General features: G+C 40.3%; 1 long non-coding RNA gene across 1 annotated transcript in view; it reads right to left on the reverse strand.

Annotated features, from left to right (window-relative positions):
• Positions 1 to 19142, reverse strand: part of LOC121832748 (uncharacterized) — a 256194-nt gene that overhangs the window by 94015 nt on the left and 143037 nt on the right. Inside the window, exon 2 of the long non-coding RNA XR_006076453.2 lies at positions 8448 to 8513. This is a non-coding gene — a long non-coding RNA (uncharacterized LOC121832748). The remainder of the gene's footprint in view (positions 1 to 8447; positions 8514 to 19142) is intronic.

Here is a 19142-nt window from a genome sequence, read left to right on the forward strand (position 1 = left end):
TCTGAAATTTAACTGTTGACATTTTGCTGACAAACCACCAATCCACAGCCTCCCATTCCAGTAAGAATTCTATGTTCTTTCAACATCCAGTACTGACCTATAACCTTTACCCACAGGGAAGAGCTAAGCATAGAATCTCTGTCACTCACTCTTTCCCCAGACACAGAGCACACTTAGCAATGTACAGCTGTGTGCTTCTAAACTCTTTCAGTCCAACAGTTCAATAAAGTGCCCCAGGGTGGACTGTGGCTCCTAAAACTTATCATAATAGCTCAATCCCTTAAAATTCTTTTCAAATATTTCAAAATGCAGAAATATTCCCTACTGTGAGATGACGATTTGTGTTCTACTAATATTTATATGTTGAAAGCACAGTTCCAAGCTGTAAATCTAGGAAGAACAGCCTTTAGGATTATGAGATCAACGGAATAGAGTCCCCCATAAGCTGGATTAGTATTTTTATGAAATATGCCTGAGAGACATCTGTGCACCTATAAGGACTCATAAAAAGAGAGTGATTTTATAGATAGTTAGAATGGACAAAAGTCTGAAGCCAAGCAAGAATGTGCAATGGCCTGAGAATCCAGGAAACTTTATACAACTGCAGTGTAAAGAGACTTCATGGAGGGAAGTCAATATAGGATAAGCAAGCCAGGAAGAACTACAGCCACTAATTCACGATCCTGGACTTCCCAATGTACACAAGTATGAGAACTGTCTATTATTTATAACCCATATTGTGTATGGTTTTATGGTCATTTGGATGAGATGTTCCCCCATACTCTTGGCATTTGAACACTTGGTCCCCAGTTAGTAACTATTTATGGAGATTTAGGAAGTATGACCTTCCTAGAGGAAGTATATCACTGGGATGGGCTTTGAGAGCTTAAGGCCTCACATTCCTTATAATTCGCTCTCTGTGCTTCTTACTTGCGGTGAAGGATGAGAGATCTCATGCTCTAGTCACCATACCTCTGCTCTGTCATTAAGGACTCTAGCCATCTGGAACACTAAGTCAAAAATAAACTCTTTTATAAGTTACCTTGGTTGTGATTTGAACGAAAATGGCCCCCAAAGGGAGGGGCACTATTAGGAGATGTGGCTTTGTTGCAGTAGGTATGGCCTTGTTGGAGGAAGTGTGTCACTGAGTAGGGATGGACGTTGAGGTCTCGTATATGCTCAAGCTACATCTAGTGTCACAGACCACTTCCTGTTGCCTACAAGCCAAGAATGTAGGACACTCCGCTTTTTCTCCGACATCATGTCTGCCTGCACAGCACCATGCCGCACCTTGATGATAATGGACTAAACCTCTGTAAATGTAAGTCACCCCAATTAAATGTTTTTCCTTTGTAAGAGTTGCCATGATCATGGTGTCTCTTCATGGCTACAGAAATCCTAACTAAGACACTTGGTCATGGTGTTTTATCACAGCAACAGAAAAGTAACTAATACCAATATCATTATACAATCCAAACAGACAAAGATACTCCATTGTTCCTGATACTCATGTGAGTAGAGAAAGAACACCAACTTCTACACTTCCATGGACATATATCCTTTTACAAGCATGAGGCCTTCTTGAGCTATTCTAAGCAAGGAAAGATGGTCTTCTGACAGCAGAGGCACATGTGCAGTGGCTATTGCCCACATTGGCCATGGGCTGTACTAAAATTAGAAGGGCAATGCCCACTCCAAACTTTCTGTTCTGTGTTGTCTTTAATGATTATGAGCAACAAAGGTCACTATAAAACCGTCTGTTCACCTACTGGCCTTCAAGTACTAGGAAGGTACACTTGAAATTTATTCTCCTTTCTTTCACGAGTTCCACCCTTTGACTCACACTGCTTCTGTATTTATCCTCCTGAGATCTGTCCTCATAGATGTTGTCTGCCCAAGGTAGGGTGAGGGCTTGTTTTCAGGAAAGAGTTGTTCTTCCAGATGCAGGTAACTGGTCAAGCAAGTGCCTGAGCTCTCTGGCAAAGAAGCCATAGGCAATCCCAGAGTGACACCTGGGTGTGGCAGAAACGGGAGATTTTTTTTCCAGGTAGACAACACTGAAGTCATCCCTAAATACTGAGTTTGGTTTCCAGGGAAGAAAAGTTGAACAAAATTTTGGAGAGAAGCAACATGGTCATAAAGCAACATGGTTCCAAACAAAGCATGGAACATCCTAAGAAATCAGGGAACTTCAGATAGCTGAGGTGAAAGTAGGCCTCGTTCTCTGGGAAGGGTGATAGAGACACATGAAGAGTTAAGAGGAGCCCCTGTGGATAGATATTTGATAAGCAACAACAATCAAACAGTACTCTAGAAGCAAAAAGAAGGAAGTAGAAAGTTTTATAGAGAGAGGAATGGAGCCTGGATTTTAGCCGTCATGCTTGCTTAGACAAAGCCTGCCCCTCCCCTCTTGTGGGAGTGCCTGGTCAGTTTTGTTTTCTTCCCTGGCCTCTCCTTGAACACTGAGTCACCACCAGGTACCAGGATTTCTAAGAACAGCAACCACAAACCATTACCTGAGAAACAGGCTTGGGTGTCTTGCTATGGTTTTCTTTCACAGTGGAAGAGACTTAATTGAAGTTTCCAGTAATTAAAACAAGCAAATGCTCCCTGTGTAATGGGTTATTAATTAGCCTGCCTGGGCTTGGGATGTCTTGTTTAAGGAGATCTTGATATTTAGAGGGGATCTGTGGTGTCAGAGGTATTCTTCTTCTGTCTCACGCATGACTGTCGATCCTTAGCTGAAATAAATTGAAGTCCACTAGCTAATATTTAGATGATAAGCTTGACATTTTCATTTTTAGACTATTAATCATTTGCTGTATGCCAGTTCATGTTTGCAAAAGTTGTCTTTATATTATAGGTTACCTTCATCTTTCCTTCAAGGCTTCTAAAAATGTGTTTTGAAGTAGTACCTCTTTCTAAACAATGCTCTTAGCAAATGAGTACATTTGCTTGCATTTTCCTGTCTATACTGGCACAGGTTTAAAAGATAGCTTTAAAAAAAAAACTTAGGAAAAAACAATGTCAACCATCATCAGAGAAGCTTCCTCCTGCAGTAGATGGGAGAAAACACAGAGACCCACAGCCAGACATGACTCAGAGAGCAAGAGACCTTGGAACTCTCAGCCCAAAAGATGTCTCCAACAAACCTCTCCCCTCAGGCAACCCTGCAAAAGAGGAGGCAAAAGGAGTCTAAAAGCCAGAGGGGATGGAGGACACCAAGAAATTACTAAGACTGATACACACAAGAACTCACAGAGACTGAGGCATGTTCAGGGCCTGCATGGGTCTGCACCAGATGGGGCCCTAGATCGGAAAGAAGTAGACACATTTCCCCATCCCTAACCCAGAAGCAACGTCTAGTTGATAACCACTTAGAGGGGAAATTTTAGCTTCCTCCAGGGAGTATCACTAAGAGAACTACTCTTTTTGTTTTTCCCTTGAGACATGGTTTCTCTGTGTCATATTCTTGGCTGTCCCAGAACTCACTTTGTAGACTGAGCTGGCCTCAAACTCACAGAGATCCACCTACCTCTACCTCTCAAGTGCTGTGATTAAAGGGGTGTGCCAGCACACTCAGCCTGAAACAAACCATTCTTAAAGTAAGCTGCATGCCAAGTAGTAGATGACCAACAGAAAATGAACTCAATGATATCTTTAGAGACTCCTTGTCTCAATGTCCTGTTAAGGCTCCTCCTTTTTAAAAAATTTTACCTTTTATCTTTTATTATCTCATTTTATCCATATATTTATTTCTCTCTCTTTATTCTACAGGTCCTTTGTGTATATATTATGGTATCCAGTTCAGTTTTGTTTGTTTGTTTGTTTGTTTGTTTGTTTTTATGGTATTCCCAAGTGTGTGAATGAGTAGGTCGCTGTTTCTTGTGTCTTCTCTTGGGCTCTTTTCCTTCTGTTTGTTTTATCTAATTCCAATGTGCTAGTTTTTGTTTTTCTTATATTTTATTTTATTAGTATCTCATAGAAGCTTGTTTGTTTTCTAATGAGACACAGAAATGAGGATTTGGATGGAAGGGGAGTTGAGTAAGACTGGGAGTAGAGGGAGGAGAAACCACAATCAGGATATGTTATGGGACAGATATTTATTTTAAATAAAAGGAAAAATAAAAGATGTGTGTGTGTGTGTGTGTGTGTGTGTGTGAGAGAGAGAGAGAGAGAGAGAGAGAGAGAGAGAGAGAGAGAGAGAGAGAGAGAGAGCATGTACACAGGGCATCAATTCCAGGAAAAGTATGAGGAAAGATGGTAATAAGTATTTAATGAGTACTAACTTCATCAATGCTTATTGGTGTAATACTGGCACAGCTATTGGTAGGGTAATCAACTGTTCCCTAATTTGAGATCTGCTCCACATGAGGATACATGAGGATTCATAGTACTATAAAACTAACCCAAAACCCATGGCTGAAGAGGTCTTTGACTCAATGAAGGACTTAATACTATTGCTTAGCTAAATTATCTCTCATCAAACCACCTTTTCCATACCAGGCAATGGCTACTTTCAGCCTTAATCAGAGAAGCTTCTCCTTGCAGTGAATCAAGGTAAATATAAAAGTCTATAGCTTCCTAAGATACAGAGAATAAAGCATAGATAGTTGAGGGCTTAACCCTGAACAAGAGATTTATCCCACCCCTCTAAAGGCTTGAGGAGCACCATAGCAAAGGAACCAGAAAGAATTCAAGAGATGGAAGATTAAGAATGCCATCTTCTAACCACTGCCTTGGCAACCATGAACTCACAGCAGCTTTGCCTAGTAGCATCCAGCCCATGCAAGTCAAGTACTCCTACTACTCAGCTATGAATGATGAAGAGGATCATGGGGCCTTAAGTCTTGCTGTAACTAACAGATTCTGGGAGAGGAAGAGGTTAAAAATACAGTTGTATAAGCCCAATGGGCTCCAACGGATATTTCCAAACCCAGGTTCGCTTAGATGGCCCCGGTTCAACTCTTCGGAACACAAAATTTTAAAAAGTAATGAATAAGGGAGAGATTTGAAAGGGAGGGGGACTGGCGGGGTTTGGAGAAAAAAGAAAAGAAGATGAAGAGCTAAGCAACCAGAATTCATTAGATACAGGTATGAAATGTCAGAGTATGAAATTTATTAATAAAAAAGATATGTACAATATTAATGATATATATAGTTGACAGTCATAGAAGTTAATATAAAAATAGTCATATAAAATAATTATGATTATGATGGTAATAATAATAATTTGGTGTGATTTATTATGTTCTCACAAAAGACCATGTAGTGTATCATTTCATTTTCATAATAACCAGATTAAAATTAATTCCATTTTATTCTCAACCTGATATATTAGAATACCAAGGTTGAGGGACACAAAGTGTATTGTCTAAGTTTTGACAAAAGTTAAAAGGTAAAGGTTAAATTTAATCATAGAAATATTTTAGTTCATACCTATTGTCAGAAAAATGGAACTTGTATTCATTTCATAAATATCCACACTCTGTTTACACCAGTAAATAAGATACTCATTCTACATGCTGCCTTTAAGAAGCTTATGTTTTCTATCCCAGTGAAGGACATAGAAACATAAAGCATAAATGCACATTATTTTGATCAATCTCAAATATAGTTTAACAAATCACAAGTGTGAAATTAGATGATTGACAAATAAATACAGTTGTGTACATACCACTACCCTCAGCAGACCATTTCCATTACCCCCCAGAGCAACTTTATAGCCCCCTGAACGCTGTCACTCTCTACTCCACACCCACTCCTGCCAACCAGGGATCTGCTTCCTGTCACCTTTCCTCATAGCCCCTCCCACAGAGGAGCAGTTTTATATAAACAAAAGTGGTACAATGTGCTGTAGTTTTTCCTAGCACAGTGGTTCTGAGAACTTCTGTGGTGTTGCAGAGTCCACAATATCTTCATTCATGAACACTATCAAAAATATGCCAGGATTCATTTCTCCACAACCAGCTGATACATATGTGGGTTAGGTCCAGTTTCCAGTTATTTTGAACAAAGCTGCTAAGAATAGACAAATTATAGTATGGACATATGTTTTCATTTATCTTGAATAAATTCCTGCAAATGACCTTGTTGTTGCTTTGAAAAGTATATATTTAACTGAATACGCCATATTGTTTTCCAAAGTGACTGTGTGGTTCTGAGTTTCTCACAGCATTCTGACCTCTGCACTTCTCTGAGATCCATCAGCTAAATCTTTCTCCAGACCCTCAGCCTTTTGTATGTTCCAGTCGCTTTCTTCTGTTAACAAGTACAGAGGACCAAAGCTAGAAAATGCCACTTACTTTCAGTGTGCTTTTCAGACTAAGTCTCCTCAAGTCTCACCCTAATGCTGCAGCTCCTGCTAAAACTTGGGCCACCAAGTAACCTTTGGCTAATGCAAGTGTGTTGTCCTTATCCAGCACTCACTTGACTGTAGCCCTTTCTTTACTAGACAGGCTAGAATCTACATCCTTGTTTCACTCTCTGTCATTATTCCTTCTGCAATACGTTTCTTTTCTTTCTACAAATATTTAGAGTCAGGGACAGTTCTAGGTATGGGTTGGTTTATAGCAACAGACAAAGGAAAAATAAATGCACTAAGATGGTAACAATTTGCCAAAGTGACAGGAGTCAAAGCAGGTCACACACATGTGTTCAGAAAGAGAATTCCAGGCAGAATCATCACACAGTTGAAAATTCCCAACTATTCAAGAATGTCAGCGTGCTGGCTGGTCTTATGTCAACTTGACACAGGCTAGAGTTATCTGAAAGGAGGGAAGCTCAACTGAGGAAATGCCTCCATAAGATCCAGCTATAAGGCATTTTCTTAATTATGACTGGTGGAGGAAGAACCAACCCATTGTGGTTGGTGCCATCCCTCACTAGTGGCCCTAGGTTCTACAAACTGGCTGAACAAGCCATGGGGAGCAAGCTAATAAGCAGCACCCCTCCATGGCCCCTCCATTAGCTCCTGCCTCCAGGTTCCTTCCATGCTTGGGTTCCTGTCCTGACTTCTTTCCATGATCAACAGCAAGTGATATGGAAGTGCAAGCCAAATAATCCTTTTTCTCTCCAACTTGGTTTTTGGTCATGGTGTTTTGTCCAACAATAGAAATCCTACCTAAGACAGCCAATATGGCGGTCTCAGGGTGAGAAGAAAAAGCAAGAAGATAGAGTTGCGGGGAAAGTGCAGTTGACAGACTGTGGAAATCAGTTCGGGTGAGTGTAAAGTTACTGTTTGGTTTGGAGAGGAGGGTGTATGTAACCAACACGTAAGTTATTGTGCTAATTTGGGAGACAGATATTTCAAGTGATAGTTGTGGTGATGTATTGTGTATACCCCAATATGTTGTGTAATAAACTTATCTGGGGATCAGAGGACAAAACCAGCCACTATATTAAACATAGAGGTCAGGCAGTGGTAGCACATACCTTTAATTCTATCACTCGGGAGGCAGAGAGCCATCTGGACCTCTGTGAGTTCAAGGCCACACTGGGAACAGAGCCAGGCATGGCGGTACACACCTTTAATCCCAGCACTTGAGATCTCATGTCTTGCTTGGGAAGCACACATGCCTTCAATCCCAGGAAGTGACATGGCTGGGCAGAGAAAGGTATGTAAGGCATGAGGAGACAGGAACTAAACAGCAGTTCAACTGAGACCCTCAGGGGTGAGGACTCAGAGGCTTTCAATCTGAGGATTTGTGGAAACAGGATTGACTGAGGAGTTGGCGAGGTGAGGTTGGCTGTGACTTGTTCTGTTTTCCTGATCTTTCAGCTTTCACCCCACTATCTGGCTCTGAGTTTTTGTTTTGTTTTGTTTTATTAATAAGACATTTAGCAATTCGTGTTATAGATAGTAGCTGGGTTCTGTGTATATCTTGAAGGTGTATCCACTAGGACTTACTAGTGAATTCAATGTGAGTCAGAAAGATGATTCATTTCTGTTCCCAAGTTTGAGGTATGAGCAAGTCAACATTGACTAAGAGAAGACATCAGGAAGAACATATTTAAGGAATAAAATTCAGATGTCAGTTCTAGGTACCTTTCTTGGTGACTTTAACATATACATGTTATACTATGGTTTCCTGGATTTGTGGTATTCTTAGCCTCTCCTGCCTAAGAGGCCTAATCATATGCTCCACATCTGGTCTGTGAATACCAACAACAGCCCACCTCTGATTAAAAGATGTCGTTCCCTCACCTTTATATCTGTAGCTCACTTCTCAGTGCAGTGTCCCTTTTCTGGTTCCACTGGAAGATCAATCTAGTGGCCCCACAGCAGAATGTTCCTCTTAAGCCTTCATTCAGTCCCTGTCCCATCTTGTCAGTAACTTACCGTCACTAGAACAAAATACCTAAGAGCATTTTTGAGCACAGCTTCAAGAGGTGGCCAAAAGAAGAAAAGCGTGTTATGACTCATAATTGTAGACGTTTCCACTTACCTTCATCCCTATGGATCTACAATAAAGCAGAACATCATGGTGGGGAGGGTGTGGCAAGACGCAGCTCTTCCTCAAGTAACCACAAATGTGAGAAAGGGGGAAGGAGGGAGGACAGAAACAGAGAAAAGAGAGTAGAAAAACCATTAAGATATAAGCTCCCAAGAGTCCACTCCCTTCAATTTGGTCCAGCCTCTTGGGCATTGGTCACCTCCCAGTCACCCTTCAGATTCTGAATCTACAGACAGGTTATTTCACTGTTAAGGTCAGAACTCTAATGAAGCAACCACTCCTGGGCCCATTTCTGAAACTTGCTACACTGGGGAACCAACATATGAACACAGGAGCCTTCCCAGCATTCCATAGGCAGGCCATGCCACTTCTTGAAGCTGTGCTCACAGTTACAGGGCACTCTTGCTCACCCCCTCCACTTAGTTTCTCCTTCTCTCATCCTATTCCACAGAAAAGAATAACTGGGTCCCATTAAATGCATTGTTGCTTCACCTAAGTAAGGATACACATAAATAAGGATATTGCTAAGGTAAACCATCACTGGTCTCATTTTAAACTTATGAGCACAAACTTTCACCAGCCAGATAACCCCTCAACCCTGTTTACCAAACCTTGGCTTACCTCTTCACTAAGCATATTTTCTCACTTTGGGGGATACCAGTTTTTTTTTTTCTTCCTAGATCTTATAACAAACACTAACTCTTTTTCTCCAGTTCTCAGCGAATGAGGGATTTTTTTTAATGCAAGTATGTTTTCATGTCCCCAATCTTCCTAAAAGCAAGTCTACTACCCTACATTCCCCCATCTGAACGTTTCTGACTTGTTTGTTTGAGACAGAGTGAGAGACTATCCTGACTGTCTTGGAACTTGCTTTGTAGACCATCCTGGCCTTGAACTCACAGATGTCTGCTTGTCTCTGCCTCCCAAATGCTGGCATTAAAGGTATGTACCACCTCGCCCAGCCAGCTCTTCTTAAGTGGATAAGTATTCATGTTCCCGTCTGCCTTGGTCTACTTTTTCTGCTGTAACAGAATGCATAAAATCTCATCATAGAAGTTTTGTAGGAACCCATGAGCAGCAAGGCACTAACATCTGGCAAAGGCCTGCATGATGGAAGGGCATAGGAGACAAAGAGGACAGGTATGGATGAACTTAACACTTCCATCAGAGACAGTCTCACTGCGGCTGATGCAATCCTGTGGTAATGCAGTATTCCATTCATCCATTGGAGCAGAGCCTTGTGACCCGACCACCCTTTGAAGGTCTCACCTCTTGATACTATTACAATGGAAATTCGACTTCACAGTAAGTCTTGCAGAAGACACTGGAGCCAGAGGACTGGGGACACTCTTTTGACCTGAATTCTACCTGTTCTCACATGCTAAATGATGGGTGATGTTGCGATTATCTCTTCTGCAATATTACTTTCTCACTACTTAAATCTTTATACTTACAAATCTCTTAGACTTTTCCCAACAGCACTCAAATGTATCCTAATAAAGCCACAACAAAAATGTTTCCCCTCATCCCTTGTCACCAGTTAGCTGCTGCTTCATTTCTTACTTACCTTAAAAACATATTTCCTCAAAGGCACAATTCTAGATTCAGACTTTTCTTTTTGTCTTATCCATTTTAGATAAAAAACAAAAACAAAATACCCTCATCATCTTGCCACTGAAAATACTCCTTCAAGGTCATTAACAAGCTCTATCTTGTCAACTTTAGTGCCCAATTATCTTTCTCAGCTTATTAATTATACAAAAGCTCCATGGCATTTGAAGGCATTTTTCTTTCTTCTTAAATTTTAGACAGGGTCTTACTATACAGCTTTAGCTGGCCTGGAGCTCACCATGTAGTGCAAGCTGCCTTTCCTCCCCATGTATGATGATTATAGGCATATGCCACCACACCCAACTAATCACTTCTTTTTTTTTAAGTTTTCTTGGGCACCGGCACCACCTTTTTCTAAATCCTCTGATATGACAGGGCTGCTTTCTCAGTCTCTCTGCAGCATCTGCTTAACAGAACCTGATGCAGGATTGCCTAGATCCTCTCCCCACTCTCCTGGGAAACTGTGCTCTGCCCCAGTGATAACAATAGCACCCATGTGCAGTGTTTCACAGAGCACCAGGAGGCCTCAGCTGGTCACATAATAGGCATCTCATTCTGAACATGGCACTAACAAAACTCCTGATAGTCAGTCACTACTCTCCCTACCTCTCAGTGCACTCAAACCTACTCAATTACTTTATTAGTTTGTTGGTGAACGTAAAACAAAATACTGCTGTGAAGATTAAACAAAATATATTTTCTTTTCTCATGATTCTTGAGACATCTAAGATCAAGTTAGTTTCTTTTAGAGCCTCTCTGAAGGCCTTCACATAGCTGCCATCTCTCTGTGTCTTTATATGATCACACTTTAGTGCACACATTCAAATAGCGTCTTTCCAGGCCTTTTGAAAAAACTTCCCTTTAACTTGAACACCCATTATTGGAAGAGCTTTTCCCCCAGATGCTGAGTTACTGCTGTTGGAATTTTAGCATGTGGGTTTGGAGAGAGAACACATCACTGCAATAGGTCCTCAACACAAAACTTTAGTCCTTATGCCTATTCCTGTTTTCCTATGTGTGATTAATAAGTCATGACGTAGTTTCAATAACATATGAAATAAGAGCACATAAACTATCCACAGATAGAACCAGATCAGAATCTAGATTCCTGTGTGATGTGTCCATTTTGATACAGAGTCTTCCTCAAACCTTAACCATAGTAACGTATAGTAACAAGAAAAATAAAATAATGAATTTCTTCAATAGCTTCTCAGAGCTCTCAGAATGCATTTCGCATCTTCCCACCATGGCCTGCGTGATCTAATGTATGTCCTTCTCAGTCTAGCGTTACTATGCTGCTCTTTGATTGCTATATTCAATGATGCTGGCTTCCTTACTCATCTTTATATACAAGTTACAGTCATGCCTCACCTGAAGAGGGTTTAATCAACAATGAACTTCATATGCGATATTTGTCCCATAAGATTGTAAGAGTAGAAAAGTGCTGGTTAATCTACATTGTCCATTTGACAATATTTATAATCTCCTAAGAGATAAAGGGGAAGAACCACCTTGAGTGTGGGTGGTGCCATCCCTTAGGCCATGGTCCCACACTAGATAAAAAGAAGCCGAAAGAGCAGCAGCATTCCTCCCTCTATTCCTGACTGTTGGTGTAATGTTATCAGCCACCTTACACGTGTCTGGCCACAGCTAGTGCTGTTGCCACCACCAACCCTTTCTGCATAATGAACTGTGCCCTCAAACTATGAGCCACAGGAAGTTCTCCCTTCCCAAAGTTGCCTTTGTTGTGTATGTTGTCGCAGCAATGAGAAGAGTAACTAACTCTGCAGTGACATCATAGTTGTCACATTATATTGTGGGTTTTGGTGATGCTGGTGATGGTCACTGATCCATGGCTGTATATGTATCACTGTTGTGGGATATTTGTACACTGTGTGAAATGTATTGCTGTCATAGGTGCAATAAAAATCTGAATGACAAATAGCTAGGCAAGAGGTATAGGTGGAAGTTCAGGAAACATAGAGGACTCTGGGAAGAAGAAAGGGAGAGTCACCAGCCAGATGTGGAAGAAGCAGCATGAGCAGTATTACCTCTCTGTAGATGAGGTAATAAGCCACACTATAGAACATAGATTAAAATAAATGGATTACTTTAAGTTATAAGAGGTGATGGGACAAGCCTAAGCTAAGGTTGAGTTTCATAACTAATAATAAGTCTCCCTGTCATTATTTGGGAGCTGGCCATATACAGAAAGACTCGTTACATATCACACTAATTATTTCATTGTCATCACACTTTCACACTGTTCCTTTCCCCTCTTCTCATGATGTCAGTCCTATTGAATACAGAAAGCATCATGGCCCAATTTGACCTCATCACAATTATGTTTTTAATGCCAATTTTTTTTTCATTTTTTTAATTAAGAAATTTTCTACTCACCCTACTTACCACCCACAGATCCCACCTCCTTCCTCCTCCGACCTTCTAGCCCTCCCTCCCAAGCCACCCCGCATCCCCACATCCCCCAAATCATAGTCTCCCATGGGAAGTTAGCAGAGAAGGTTAAATTCTAAGGTACTGGAGGTTGAGACTTCCTTTTTGGGAGGATCATAATCCAAACCATTGTCTGTGATATTGGAGGAATATCGAGAGAAGGGAACATGAGTCCCATGGCATATCTTATCTCTTCAAATTATCCAGAAGGACAGATCCATTCAGAATGCTCCAACATGCAAGATGGGGAGTAAATTTAATATGGATTCATTGACAATGCAGCATTACAAAGGATTTTACAACCTTCACCAATCAAAGGCCAGCAACAGCTGGCTTCCCCCCAGTGCCAAGTCAGCTTTCCTAAACTTTTTATGGCTGGCTTTTCAGTGGCTGTTGATGCTTTCAGAATATTAAGCAGTGTTTAGTCACTTTCTCAGGGAGGGCTTCTCATTGTGGTTTCTAAAAATGCGCTGAATGTGTTTTCAAGGAGAAAAAGTGCCAGAGGGCCTTTGGTGGAGCAGGCTGAGCTTTGTAATCACAAACAGATTGCAGGGATTCCTGGTTCTGACTCCAACAGCCAGCAAAGGTCCCAAACACCAGTTGGCAATTAGCTTGGGCAAAATCACCATCTGATGACACTTGTACTGGACTCATCCAGCTCTGCCCAATCATTAACTATCCATGGAACTGGATTTGGTAACATGGTAGAGCGACCCAATCTTTCCAAACTTGTGGTCTAGAAACCATGAAAGTCCTGCTTGGGTGGCCAGTAAAAAGCCCTTTCTAGAGAATGTTGCTCTGAACCAAAGCAGAACTTTGGGCCTTCCCCTCCGTGTATCCTATCCCCTTGAAGACCCGATGAGCTCTCACATCTACTACAATTCTACCTTCATAGCAGAATCTGACCCATACTCACATGAAAAGACATGCATATTGGATGGACTCAGGGCTGGTGTAGGGAAAATTAGCAGGATAGAATAAGATGAAGTCTGTGAAAGGAAAAAATGGGGACCTAAAGTGATCAAGAAAGGGAAAGCTGTTATGATTGCAAGCTCGTGGACAGATTAGGATCCATGTGTCTACAGTCAAGATCCTGATCTTGGTGGTAAGTGGTGTCATCTTCCCTCTTACATAAAGCAAATCATGAATAGGAGAGAGTTCTTCAAATCTAAGAAAGCAGATCCCAGAAGTAGAGAAAGGAGGTAGCATGCTTAAAAACTAGATGCAGCTGTCTCCACAGCTGGGCTGGGGCCTATAAAGCCAAGGAATGGAGACTCACTCACCTTTGCCCAAAGGCAGATACCACAGCCCATTTACCCTGGATAGGACCAAGAGAGCTCTATATGGTCAGAAATGCTCTAGGTCTGACTCATGTGTCAAACCATGGACAAAAAAAAAAAAAATGCAAGCCAGATGAAGAAACAATCTAAGAAGAAAAATTGTCTGTGCATGTATTCCTGAAAGAAATCCTAAAGATCAAGGACAAGGACTCTTGATGTCCCTTTCTTCCTACCTAAAGTTAGCACCTGATAGAAAACCCAAAGCCCAGTGCCCTCTGCTGCACCTCCTACAGATAAAAGAACAGCTCTCTGAGACTCTCTGTTGTAGATTTCTACTCTGAGGATACTTTCCAACCTCCATACACCTTGTACAAAGAGTCTCCTCTGAACTTGCTACAAGATGGACAGGTATGTATGCCCGGGGCAGTCAACAAAGACCAGGATTCCTGGAGAGGGCATTTACGTTTTCACAAATGTTGATCATACTATCAACTGAGAGGATGGGATGGGAGCCTGGCAGCCAAAGGGAGATCTGCAATTTAGGTATGACACAAAGAATGTTCCAGAGGCAAAAGAAGGCATATTAAGAACTCTTATGTTTACTCAGAAAAATGAAAGAAAACTTTTCAAGACATGAAAGGTACAAATTATTTTCAAATTAATCATAAATCTGACTTTTTAAATGATGAAGATCAAATTTCTAAATGAGGACTTCCCCAAAATTAACACAAAAAATTGTAAGATAAAAAACAAATATAAAAATAAGTGCAACAGCTGTATTGAGAATATTAATTTGTTACTTTATAATGAATTCATTCAGATTAATGAAAGGAACAATAGCACAGGCTGTATATATAATTGTCCAAAAATATTTATTGTGTACCTATTAAGTGTTTGTTCAGAAAAAGAAATATAATGTAACTTGCTGAGCACTACATGAATAGAGGGCTAACATCACTCATTGATTTAATAAGTGCAAATTAAAAACAGCAGGATATTGTTATTTTTGCCTATCAGATTGGCAATGACTAAAAGGAATTACAAAATATGGCTTTGGCAAGCAAGATATGTGGGAAACAGATATTCACACAGTGGTGATAGGACTATGAACTGGCATAACTTCTTTGAAGGTCAATTTGACAAAAGGTCAGTATCTATAAAAATAATTATATGTTGGAAATTCCACTCTAAATAATTTCTTTTCAGTTGATTCACTCAGATGTGCAGAGTTAAGGAGACTCATTGTGGTGTATATTAGGAAAAGAAAAATAAAATGATCTAAACAAGAGAGCTGTACTATTAATGGTTAAGAGTGCATATAGATCTTGCAGAGGACCCATGTTTGGTGCCCAACACATACATGGTGGCTCATGACCATCTATAACTCCAGTTCCAGAGGACCTGAAGATTTCTTCTGGCCTCCCCAGGCACCAGAAATGCATGTAGACCACACACATGCATGCAGACAAATACTCATAAATGAAATAAAATAGTAAATAAATAAGTTTTTTAAATCTTCCAAATTGGAAGCAATTTATGTTTAATAACAGCTGATACAAACATAAATTATGGTACACTGGTATAATTAAATACCATGAAACATTATAAAGACTATCCTAGAATAATATAATGGAAGTGGTATGTACTGATATAAAATTGTCCATGAAGTATATTAGATTAAAAAAAACAAAGAAGACATGTGACAATGTTTTTAGAATGCTTTCACTATGTTAGATGCATTAGCTTGTATTTATAATATTCATAACAATTTTTTAATTTATTTAACTTTCTTTCATTCAAATCTTGAAATACATGCATTTTATTACTTTTAACCAGTTTTTATATTTGATGTGCTTGTATATATCTATGTGTATTCTTGTGTACATTTCTATGAATGTCAGCATGTGCACAGAGATCAGATGATAACCTTAGGTGTCAGCCCTCACCTTCCCCACCTATCTCCACCTTCCATCTCAACATAGGTTAATTGGTATTACAGATACAATACATGTAGGTAGAGTTTGTCATTGGGGCTACTGGTCAGCTCTGTTTCACCAGCCACTCCCAAATAAGCACATAGAGACTTATTCTTAATTATAAATGATCAGCCAATAGCTTAGGCTTGTTACTAACTAGCTTTTACATCTTAAATTAGCCCATAATTCTTATCTACTCTCTGGCATGTGGCAGTACCTTTTTTTCAGCACAGCATATTCATCTGGCTTCTCTCCAAGTCTCCTGGTAACTCCTGAGACTCCTCCCTTCTTCTTCTCTACTCTCTCTGGAAGTGCTGCCTAACCTCTACCTGCTCAGCTATTGGCCTGTCAGCTCTTTTATTAACCAATGAAAGTAATACATATTTACAGTGTACAAAGACTGTTCTACAGCAAACACATGCTATCAGATGCAACTTCATGTGAGTTCTGAGCATTTGAATTGAAGCCCTCACAATTGCATAACAAAGGCTTTAACCCACTGAGCCATCTCCCCAGTCTAAAACCCACAGATAGTTAAAATTCATTTGCTTATGGAGCATTATATTCATGTGGCTTATTTTGCTTTCTCCAGAACTACTAACATTTTTTTATGATAGTTAACTTTTGAGTGTCAACCTGATTGAGCCATAGATACCCAAATTAAGTACAATTTGTAGGTATCTCTACCATTGAGTTATTTCTTCCCATGTCATTTTTTTCTGTTGAGGGCCTAAAGAGCACAAAATCTTGGATAAGGAGATATTAACCATTGTCTCTCATGCTTTCCTCTCTGACACTGATATTTACACCATTAATACCTTGTTTCCCAGAACTGCAGCTGAGATTACATCTAACCATTATCTGTCTTGGACCTTTAGTTTACAGATGACCGAACTTGAGTCTTTCAACCTGCATAAGCTCATGAGCTGATTGTTATAATTATTTTAAATATTTATTTATTAATATGTGTGTATGATGTGTGTGTGTGTGTGTGTGTGTGTGTGTGTGTGTGTGTGTGTGTGTACATGCAGGTGTTTACAGTGGCCAAGAAAAGGTAGCAGATACCTTGGCACTAGGATTACAGAAAATTGTAAGCAGCCTGGTATGGGTGCTCAGAACTTATTTCCATTCCTCTGCAAAAGTAGCCAGCACCCTTAACTCTGAGCTATCTCTCCAGTACCATGAGCCCATTCTTAGTAATAGATATATGTAGCCTATTGTTTCTCTGGTTAATTTTAGCTAATATACTTCTTGTCCCTGTTTTATTTTCTTAATAGAACACCCAATAGGCTCTCAGACATAGTGTATATCCATATCCTGGCATGGGATTGCATGTCTGCAATCTCAGAACTTGGGAGATAGAAGTCAGAGGACCAGGAATTCAAGCTCATCCTCAGCTATAGAATGTTCAAGGCCAGTCTGGGTTTTGTGGGACCCTGTCTCCAAAATAAAAGCAAAACAAAATAAAAACTCACAATGCATATCCAAGGGGGAATCTTCTTTTCCCTTCCCAACTCAGGAAGTTTGCAGTTTTTCTATTTGAGCATTGAAATAAGAGACCTCCGCACTTAGATAAGCCCGATACCTGGAAGTCTTGTTAATAAAAAACATAGGCCTTTCTCTCAGGACCAGAAAGAAAACTCCTCCTTTGAGAAAAGAGACTTCTAATCCTTACTTCCTGATAATCACACTACTCTTACAATCAAGACTTGATGAGTAAAATCCCTAAAGCCAGACTGGTTCAATCTAGTGGTGCTGTTCTTTCTAATAAGTATATTTTAGGAGATTAAGGAAATATGATGAACATGATCATTAATTTTCATGGTCAACTTGACTGGATTTAGAAGCACCTAGGAGACTGACAGGGTGCACTTCTGGGTATATGTCTGTGAAGGCATTTCCAGAGGTGATTAAGGGGAAGGAAAAGATCCATCCTGAATGTGAGTGGCACCATCCCAGTGGGCTGTGGGCAGGCCCAGTTGAAATTAAAAGGCCAAGAAGAGAAAGCCAGCAGAGCAATGCCATTTCCTTTATTTCTGCTTTCTGGTCCTTCATGAAGTAAACTATTCTTCTCTGCCACACCCACCTTCCCATAATGAAATAAATCTTCTGAAATCATGAGCTATGTCTTTTCTCACTTGAAGTTTCTCTCAGGCATTTTAGTAGTACACTTGTGAGGTGACCACAGGCCATTTTGGTCCTGGAAATATAGTCACTAGAATCTAGAAATGTTTAAAACATACAGAAATATCCCAAAATAATCCCGCTCAATTTATTCTTGCTCTTCTTCGGGGATATGGTCAAGGGCAGCTCAACCATCTAGATTTAACTTCCCAATTTACAATATCTGCTTGGGGGAACTTGTATCTGTTTCTGAATTTGTGTAGTTGACCAGAGATGAACTGTCTTGCTGGGAAGAAGACAGGTGGAGGGTTTGTGTATGCATTTTTTCCTTGACTTCTGACCATGAACTTGACCTGTTCCATTTCAGTTTGTTGAATCCTCTCAATGCCTCTCTGTTATAAATGAAGGAGGTAAAGTATTGCTCATGAATGATTAAGCAACTTCCTGTTGATAATGCTTAGGGATAGCAATTAAACTCAGATCTTTTTGAATCCTAAGCCTAGGAACAGACAGGAGCTTTGAGGGAGAGATCCATCTCAGAGGTCAGTGTTATACAAACATTAGGAACCAAAGTCACGATGTCATCACATTAGTGCAGATCCTCCAGCATGTGCTACATGGAAATGACAATAACCAGATGAGAGGAGCTCACTGAGGGAATCCATACTGAGCTGTGAGATTATTCTGACTGCCATCTGCCTCCCTCGCTGTCCTCGGTTCCCAGTTTATGATAGAGAGTAGATGGGAAATCCATACAAGATTTGTACAGTCATGACCACTGAGACTCCCACAAACTGGCCACAGGGTGGTGTGCTAAGTGTAGTGTGGTGTCTGAGACTCACCACACCTAACCTGTCATTCAGCTGTCCTTAACTTGCTCCATGACCTTAGGCAAGTTACCTAACATTACTGAGCTTCTGTTTCACCATTTGTAAAATGAAGATAATTATGCATAGTTAATAGATCATGGTGAGGATTAAAGTATATGTGGCAACTGTGGAGAACATCAGCATAGGACCTGATACCCTATACACATCCTGCTGGTATAAAGACCCCATAGATCTCTGAGACAATAGGCTCTTTTCCCCCAGAGTTATTTTTTGCATGTTTTTAAGATTGATTCTCACCTTGCAGACCAAACTGGCCAATAATGTGTAACATCCCCCTGCCTCTGCCTCCCAAGCACTGGGATTACAATAATATCCCACTACTCAGTTTAGCTGATTGCATTACATTCCTGT

Source organism: Peromyscus maniculatus, chromosome 10 (genome assembly GCF_049852395.1).
Source record: "Peromyscus maniculatus bairdii isolate BWxNUB_F1_BW_parent chromosome 10, HU_Pman_BW_mat_3.1, whole genome shotgun sequence".
NCBI lineage: Eukaryota > Metazoa > Chordata > Mammalia > Rodentia > Cricetidae > Peromyscus > Peromyscus maniculatus.